Source organism: Theropithecus gelada, chromosome 15 (genome assembly GCF_003255815.1).
Source record: "Theropithecus gelada isolate Dixy chromosome 15, Tgel_1.0, whole genome shotgun sequence".
Classification (NCBI taxonomy): domain Eukaryota; kingdom Metazoa; phylum Chordata; class Mammalia; order Primates; family Cercopithecidae; genus Theropithecus; species Theropithecus gelada.
The window spans coordinates 67,673,575-67,683,175 of NC_037683.1; the positions used below are offsets into that span (position 1 = coordinate 67,673,575).

At 42.1% G+C, this 9,601-nt stretch overlaps 1 pseudogene; it reads right to left on the reverse strand.

The window, feature by feature from the left end:
• Window positions 1–3,852: 3,852 nt before the first annotated feature.
• LOC112608201 lies at window positions 3,853–5,569 on the reverse strand (annotated as a pseudogene).
• Window positions 5,570–9,601: the final 4,032 nt, after the last annotated feature.

Sequence of the window (9,601 nt, forward strand, 5' to 3'; positions counted from 1 at the left end):
TCAGTGACTCCAAATTTTCTCTGCTCTTCTAAGTCTGGCTTCATTCTCAGGCTCCATTTGGTGACATGACGGCTGAATTAATCCCCTCCAATTTCATGTCCTGGTGGAAAGAGAACCTGTCTTTCTCCTAGTAGCTCAAGAAAATGTCTCAGTGGGTCTGGCTTAGACTGATTTGCATGCACAACAATGAATCAATCCCTGTGGCCAGGGGAATGAAATATTCTGTCTAAGGCTAAAACCATCCTATTCCTAAAACTGGGGTAGAAGTCAGTCTGAAGTTCATGGGCTAACATTTGTGAGAAGGTTGTTTCTAAGAGAAAAGTCTGGGTGCTGTTATTAAAAGGAAGAGCAGAGGCTGCCCATCCAAAGAACAGTCCAAAAGTTATTCACTGCAAGAGTCTTACAAGCTCAAAAGAAACAGAGTAACCTGGTCAGTTCCATAAAGGCTTTCTCTCTCTCTCTCTCTCTCCCCCCTCCCTCGCTCTTTCCCCCCTCTTTCTTTCTCTCTGTGTGTGTGTGTGTGTGTGTGTTGGCAAGGATACTGATTAAACATACTGCTTTCAGGGTCAGATATCCTGGGATCATATCCTAATTCTGAAAGTTACTAACTTTTTGAATTTTTTATAAGTTACTTAAAATTTTGGGTTTACATTTATGCTATAAAGATTTAAGGTAGGGTTAACTCAGCATAATATCTAAATAAATAAGCATTTTACATTTTATTAATGATCTCATTTGTTTGTTCTTGCCTACTCCTGCCATACGTAAAAATAACATTTCATGATAATTAAACAATTTCTCATAAACAATTGATGTTTTAAACATCAACTCTTATACAACTCTCAAGATACTAGCTGACAGCATCAGGTAGTATCTTGAGAGCTGTACAAAATTTTACTTTCCTATGTTACCCTCTGTGTTTCAGAAGGATAAACTGCTTTTTCTTATGTGGTATATATTCCCTACTGCCACAGACTCTTCTTGAGAGAATAAGTTTTGCCTAAGTGTACCCAGAATGACTGTGTCTCTCTGAAGGATGAGATGACTTGTCTTTTCAGCGAAAACATCTTTTGCTGCATTAAGCTTGTGCCCCACTGCAGGAATCTATTAGTCCACAAAACTTTCACCTTCCCACAAATGTTTCAACAGCTGGGACGCAAAGTCTCACTTAGAGACAAATGTGCACACCACATTTACAGTCTGAAATTCAATCTTCTAACATCAGTTGATTAGAATGAACATTAAATGCATTGTAATTCTTTTCATTTAAATAGCAGCCAATAAATTTATACCATAACCCATCCCCTATTTCAATAGCATATTCAAAAAGTTTTAGTTAATGTTATTTTTAACCAGTTGATGTCTAAATATTTACTAAATTTTTCAGGTGCTCAGGGCATGTAGAGTACCCCAGTATTTACAAGGCTATACATATATATACACACACACACACACACACACTCTCTCTCACACACAGAGCAAGTCATACCTTCTTCGTGGCAATTAGGAACATGTTTCTGATTATTTTCTTTAAAAAGCATTTCAAGGCTGGGTGTGGTGGCTCACGCCTGTAATCCCAGCACTTTGGGAGGCTGAGGCGGGCAGATCATGAGGTCAGGAGATCGAGACCATCCTGGCTAACACGGTGAAATCACATCTCTACTAAAAATACAAAAAATTAGCCGAGTATGGTGGCAGGCACCTGTAGTCCCAACTATTCTGGAGGCTGAGGCAGGAGAATGGTGTGAACCCAAGAGGTGGAGCTTGCAGTGAGCCACGATCATGCCACCGCACTCCAGCCTGGGTGACAGAGCGAGACTCCATCTAAAACAAAAAACAAAACAAAAAAAAAAAAAAAAAAAAAGACAAAAAAAGAGAAAAAAGAGAAGTATTTCAATAGGATTCCCTCTACCTCAAGTACCACCTCCTCTGAGAGATCATCTCTCTTAATCAGTTTGCACAGTGCTTGGCATGTAGTTAAAGCTCAATAAACGTGAGCTATGTTCAACTGATTATAGTTATTATGTGACTTTAATTATTAAACAGTACTGTTGATAATGTTAATTCTACTGGGCTCCTTAGTTTTCTAAACTGGGAACCATTATATGTGGATCTCACCCATATTTGATTAAACCACTCAGGCTATCTCACTGACCCAAAGGGACTGAACACATTATTATTCCTGAAAAATTATCGGCTGTAAATTCATCTGTTTTGTGGATGTTTACAAACCTCTTTTCCTGAAAGTTTTATATACTCCATCTAGCCTACCTTCTAATGAAATATATATCCTGAGAAAAGAACATTGCTCCCTCCCAACACCTGCTGAGGACACTTCTGCTTTTCCCAAGTTGCTCTTTTCCTCTTTTTACAGTGAATGTATCATTGTCTAATATACCGTGTATCATTTACTTTACTGATTATATTTATTCTTCTATTCTTGGCCTCTCCCTGGCAGAATCTAAGTTCCATGAAGGCAGAAGTTTTTTGTGTCTTTTGTTTGCTGACTGATGTATACCAGGCATCTTGAGCACCATTTCTTTCTGTCTTTCAAATGACATTTTTTCATTGTACAGGTTTCAGTTGTACAGGTTTATAGTGTTTCTGGGATAAGAGCAGCTTTATTCCAAGTAAGAGGAGGATTGGAGTGTTGATCTTGGTCAGTCTTTTTTTATGGCCATCCTACTCATACTGTGAACATCTTCCTACCTGGCTGCATTTTGGAATGGGCAACTAGTGTGACTTGGTACTCATGGGCTTCAAACTACAGAATGAGAAGACTGCATAAATTCCCATGATTCAAAGACTCCCTGATGTGTTGGTTGGCTAGGGGGAGGAGTGGGAACTGAATACAGAAAAGGGAAAATACTATAGTGTCTTGAATTGTTGAGGCTAAAAACCCATTTCATTTTTGGACATCATCTTTGTCTCTTGTACCTGGGGAGAACCAAATCCTCTGATGCTTCCTTCCCAGAATTTTCTTGCACCAATTATCAATTTATTAGCTGAGTTGAATGTGACAAAAACTCCAAAATTATGGTAGCTTCATCAAGATAATATTATAGTTCACTTTTTCATGAAAATAATGCAAAGGTAGAATGATTGGCATGGTGGCACCATGGCGTCATCAGGGATGCAGGCATCTTTCAACACTACCATATCTAATGTGTGGTCCTTATCTTCCTGATCCAGGATGGAGGCAGAGGATGTGCCTTTATATCTGTGTTCCAGGCCAGAAGTGCTATGAAAGTACAAGGAAAAGAGATGCAAAACTGCTCCTAACACTGTTGCTATAATTTAATTGCCAGAACTTAGTCTTATGGCTATTACTATCTATAAAGGAGGTCTGGAAATGTAGCTTTTATTCCTGATGGCCCATGTCATCAGAAAATGTTGCATTTTTTTTTCTTTTTTTTTGCCACCAAAGTCCAGTCATTTAATAACAAATGCTCCCTCCACCCTCACTCTGTCACAGCACCCTGAGAAGCATAGGTCCAACTGTGTGGGAGGGGGCTGTGGAAAGCCAGGGTGAATGGAGGCAGCAGGTAAGGGGTTGGATGGGTCCCTGCCCCTCCTGTCACTGGCTCCTGGGAGCACAGAATCAGTCTGGGCACAGAGGCCTCTTCTCTGCCTAGGCACCAGCAGGGCAGCTCCACCCAAGGGAGGCCAGGGCTATCTACCAGCCCAGCCAGAGAGCATGAGGGGTCCTCTTTTTTACAGTGAGTGTATCACTGACTAGAGAAAGGAGGAGGAGAAGAGCGACTGTGTCCATCACACTTAGGTCCTCTGGCCTGCCTCTGCCACGTCCAGCTGCTAGGAGCTGGCCTTTGTCCTGTGAGGGGCCACCGGCGCTCACTCCAGCCTTGGCTTCTTGGCCTTCTTCTCAGACCTCACCACCTCATCGTGGGCTTTCCGCTTCTCTACCAGCTTGTTGGCTTCTTGGTTTTTCACCTCTTGCCAAACATGATCTTCTGGTACAGGTACTTCTCCCGCTTCTTCATCATCATAATGGCCAGGCATTTGGCTTCCCTCTCCTCTTCCTGGGCTAGCCGCTGCTCATCCTCCAACTTCAAGGTGCCTGTCTTCCCCTTCATTCTCTGCTCCTCCAGGGCTGCCAGCTGGGCCTCCTTTTTTGAACCAGCCTCTGCATCGTCCTCCTCCTCCTCCTCTTCATTTTCTCCCCCTTTATCACCATAAGCTTTGTTGTCGTCTTCCTCTTCCTCCTTCTCTTCCGACGCATTCAGGATTCGTGGGTTCCCTCCCCGCTGCAAAGCCAGCAGCCTCAGCTTTTCAGGTGGGATGTAATCTCCTTCCTTCTCGGTCACAAAAGGTGAAAGGTGTGGGGGCAGCTGCACCCCAGGGAAGTACTCTGCCACGGGGAGGAGAAGCCTAGCGTTTACCAAGTCAAACACCCACTAGGGCTGTAGGTAGCACCTGCCAATGATGGAGGTCTGCTGCCCAGGGTGGTCGACAATCTGGTGGGTGATGCGAGAGTTCTTGACGTCATAGGTGGCCCCAATGCACAAAGACTTGTCCCAGGACACTTCCCCCAAAAAAGTCCTGATGACAAAGGCCAGGTCCTCTCGGGGCACCTCTAGGTTCAGGAAGAACTTTAGGCCCTCAGAAAGCTTCTTGTGCTTCTCCTGTGCCTCCAGCTCCTTCCTGTGGTCTTCTCCTGCGCTGACGTCTCCCCATTGGCGGGAAACTCATCCACCTCAGGCTCCTTCTCTGTGGCAGGCACCACCATGCAGACCAGGCTGGCACTGAGGGCTGCCAATTTCTCCATGGAGCTAAGTCCAACACATGGGTGCCCTCAATGGCCTTTGCCTCTCTTTGGGCCTGACCCTTGAGCTTTAGTGGGTGGTGGAGGTTGAGCCACTGGTACAGGTGGAAGTTGACAAAGCCCAGCAGGGTGGCCTAGAACTCGGTGAAGGTGGCCATGACCCTGTAGTCCATGTCTGTTGGGTGGTCATGGGAGAAGGCATAAGTGGTGCTGTCCCAGGACCTTGACCTGGTAGTGAATGCCTTTGATGGACAGAAAGACCTTGTGGCAGGGCACGAGCAGCCATGAAGTAGTGCATGAACTCCCTGGTGAATGGTCTGCACGTGGCCCTTGCCAGTCTGTGGGAAGGTGGAAAAGAGGAAGCACAGGGAGAAGGCATTATCTAGGTCCTGCAGGGCATCGATGAACGTGGGGTACCATTCCTTGATGATGTGGTCAAGTTTGTAGTTGGGCTTATTGTCCTTTAGATGCTCTACAGTGTTTCCACTTGCTCTTCCCATAGGCCTTCTGGAGCTTCTGGACTAACACCTTGTATTCCTGGAACTTGTTGACGATGGCTTCATAGAGGAGAAACCTGATGTCTTTGATAAGGTAAAAAGTTCGGGCCGATGTAGAACGCTTGTTAACCTTCTTCTTGTGTTTGGGTTCATGGGGATAAATGCCCTTCAGAATGCACAGCCGCCTGAAGTCAGCCAGGCTTGGCTGGAGCTTCTTACGGGCTTTGTTCTGGATGATGTAGTTGGTGGCTGAGCCTCGTTCATACTTCTTCTTCCCAAGGCCTCCCATGGCTCCATGTTGGGGAGCCAACTAGAGTTGCGCGGATGGACAGCGCCACTTCCTCCCAACGAGGTTTTTATTACTAAGAAAGAGAGAGAGAAATTAGTAGGCGGGCAAGTTGCCTTCTCAATTCAAACAACCTTTATGATACTCAGTAACTAGAACCCAAGTTCTTATAATTACTAAGTACCTCAGCTTTCTTCTCTGCAAGTTTAGAATGCCAACTTCATTGTTTAGAATAGTATTCTCTTCATTTCTTTCTCTAGCTCAAATATTTAAAATAGCTCCCAATTAATAACTGGAAAATTTTCAATTTCATTAGTGGCATCATATGATAGAAAGAATCAAGTTTAGAAATACCTGAAAATAAGAATGATCACTTCTCATGATCCTGGGTGTTGGTTGGGTTCCTCTGCCAGTCTCACCCAGTCTTACTCATGCAGCTGTAATTAGCTGGAGGGAGGGTCAACTGGAAAATCCCAGATGGATGTAAGTCCCACTCATCTCATGCAGTATCTGCTGGCTCTTGGCTGCGGCACTGAGGTTCTCCTTCACGTGGCCTCTCATCCTCCAGGAGTCTAGGCCAGCTGCTTTGTGCTCACAGGGCTGCTGCATTCCCAGTTGACAAAAACCTATGTTGCAAGGTGTCTTAGGTCCTAGCTTTGGCAACCATGCTGCTTCTGATACATTTCTATCACAAGTCCAGTCCTGAGGCAAGGGTTGGAGAAATAGTCTACATTTCTGTTTGGGAGAAGAGGCAAAGACATATTGAAAAGGGGAATGCTTTCTAGGACAGGAAATTGTGGCCATTTTTTGGTAATTCACACTAGTAGCTACAGGATTTTGGACAAACCACTTAATATGACTGAAATATCAATTTCCTCATCTGGAAAATAGGGTTGGTAATTACCCTGAGGGCATTTCAGAAATAGATGATGTCAGACTTATAAAGTGCCTCGAGTAAAATGATATTTAGTCAATATTAATTCTACCCGATTCAAGGTTCTCCCAGATCCTGCCATACATCCTCCTGACTCTTTGTGTACCCTGCACTGCAGCTAATCTCTTCATGGTCCTCTGAAGCTACCACTGAGGTTCCCAGTGCTTCTGCCATTCCCTTTAACTGAAATGTTTTTCCTTCCCTTCTTAGTCTAAAAAACTTTATCCATATTTTAGCATCTGGAGTCATTTCCTTAATCAATCTTTGCCTCCTCTGGTCACCATGATTTTTTGGTTGTCTAAATTCTAGCAGCCCTTGTAACTTATGCCACAATCTCGCTCTTTGATTATTGGGTTCCTGTGAATTTTGCATTGCCTTATGGGGTTATTTTCATATTAATACTCTTTACCATTTTAACTGCGTGTCACCAACTATACTGTGAAATTCTAAAGAATGGACAATGTAGAGAAGAATGGTGAAACAGAAAGAGACTTGAAGGATTAGTCATACGACCCCAGTTTTAGTCTTTAATGCTTACTAGCTGAGTAAACATGAGCCAATCACTTAACTTTTCCGAACCTTAGTTCCAGAATCATTAAAAAGATAAAATTTGGAGCCTGCTTAGTGTTGTTGCAAGGATCAGATAAGGGCACAGATAGAAAAGTTTGAGTGCTGTAAAGTATCACATAAATATTTGGCCTATTGTGATATGTTTAATGAATAATCATTGCATAAATATTAAATATAAATATGAAACACAGGAAACTAGATTTATAGAGTTTATTGGTACAGAAACATAGATGTTCTTTTAATTTACACCCCCTTCACTCCCCAAGGAACCAGAATACCACAGTTTTGGCATCATCAATTTAATGGGTTCAAGTTGAATGAGTCCATCATGTTCAATTGTAATTCCAGTTCTCATTATAGTTTAGCAAGAGAGAGAACCTAAGTAGAGGTCCAATATTATTCTAAAATCTTTCTGCTGCAAAGTTTCTTTTGGAGAATATTCTGAAGAAGCCTAAATTTTGGTCCACTGTTTCACAAGTTGGGTGTTAGTGTGCTTACAGTTGAGTTAACTTAAATACAACAGGAGAAACTTTGTTTTGTATACAGCACTACATGAAGGCCTCTCATCACAATTCAAATAGTTTAAATCCATTGGATTAGAGTGACGTTAGACTTGCAAAAATGTAACTTGTCTAGCTTCTGTGCAAAACTGTATATGCAGACCCTCAAGAGTTGCCCATGTATATTAAAGTATTTACAGGGATATAGAGCTATGAATTTCAGTATCTATCACATTTATCTTAGGGAAGGTTGTTTTACTGTTGAACAACAAACTCACTGCAATGTGATACATGTTTGTCTTGTTTTGTCCTAAATGGAGGTGATGAACAGCTGGTCAATATCATTTTTATGACAATTTGAACTTGTTGGTAAGTTGTCCCTCTTTTATTCTTTCATCCCAGCTTTCTTAACCTTTCAAGAGAGCTCCTGCTTTACTTTCTCAAAATTACTTTTATTATTATTTTCAGGGCTCAAAGCATTCAGGCCTCAAAGTAGACAGAAATCTCAAATGACACTCAATGTTCATAATGACATTGCTTCTTGTTTTTCCTTTGTAATACTGATTGTAATGTGTCCGAGCATTAAATATTTTATTGTTGATTGGAATTCATTTCATGGACTGTAGCATATCATTCTCTTAAAAAAGTGGCTCCTTAATGTCTTTCTTTACTTATTTTAGAAGTAATGCATGTTCCTTGTTTAATATAGGAATATATAAGTAAGTACACAAGAGAGAAGTAAAATTGCACACAATCCCTCTATTCATGGATAGCCCCCCATTGAAGTTTTGGCTTCACAGTCTTCAGGAATGAACAGACTAGCTTTTTCTTTTTCTCTGGCAGGGATATCCTCTTTGAGCCACAGTCTTCTGTCCCATCTGACTTTCTGTAATCTGAGTTAGACAGCCATGGCTCTTTGAAGGGTGGACTGACAAGGAATTATGAATTATTAAGAACAAAAAGAGGCTGGCTGTGGTGGCTCACACCTGTAATCCCAGCAGTTTGCAATACTTTGGGAGGCTGAGTGGGGCAGATTGCTGGAACCCAGGAGTTTGAGAACAACCTGGGCAACATGGCAAAACCGTGTCTCTACTGGAAATAGAAAAATTAGCAAGCATGGTGGTGCACTTGTAGCTCCAGCTGCTCAGGAGGCTGAGGTGGGATGATCACTTGAGCCCGGGAGGTGGAGGTTGCAGTGAGCCAAGATCACACCACTGCACTCCAGCCTGGGCCACAGAGCGAGGCCCTGTCTCAAACAAAACGAAACAAAAAATAATAAATTAGCCAGGCATGGTGGTGCATGCCTGTAGTCTCAGCTACTTAGGAGGTTGAAGTGGGAGGATCTATTGGTCCAGGAGTTCCAGGCTGCAGTAAGCTGTGATCATGCCACTGCACTTCAGTGTGGTGGGCAGAGAAAGACTCTGTCTCTAAAAAAAAAAAAAAAAAAAAAAAGATATTCTGCAAATGTATTGGAAAACTAACATTGTCTCTACTGAGGATCATGTAAGTATTAAATGAGATTAAATGAGGATGTATGTATATACATATGCGTATATGTCATATACAATTCTTAGAAATGTGTCTGGGGACACAGTAAGAGCTGAATACATGTTAACTGTTATTATTCCACTTGCACTAGCTATCCTTTTTTTTTTTTTTTTTTTTTTATTGCTATCGTTGTTGTCTTTGTCATCATCATCACTAAATGCATCCTGTAGGCTGGGCCTAGTTGAAGACCCTGGTTCATTATAGTGTCTCATTTCTCTCCAGGACCTCATGGTTTGGTAGGAGTGACAGACACACAATTTTATAAATTGCAATCTATCTAAAATAAAACAAAATGAAAAACCCAAATGAATAACCCTATAAGCTCGTTAGCTTCCCTTAAATGCCAACTTCCAGGCTTAACTAATTAGAATATATAGTTTTTTTCTCCACAATGCTTTAGCCATTTTTTTACCTTCCTACAATTTATCCACTTCAGATCTCATTATCTCATTCATTATATCATCACTCTTGAACACTTTCATA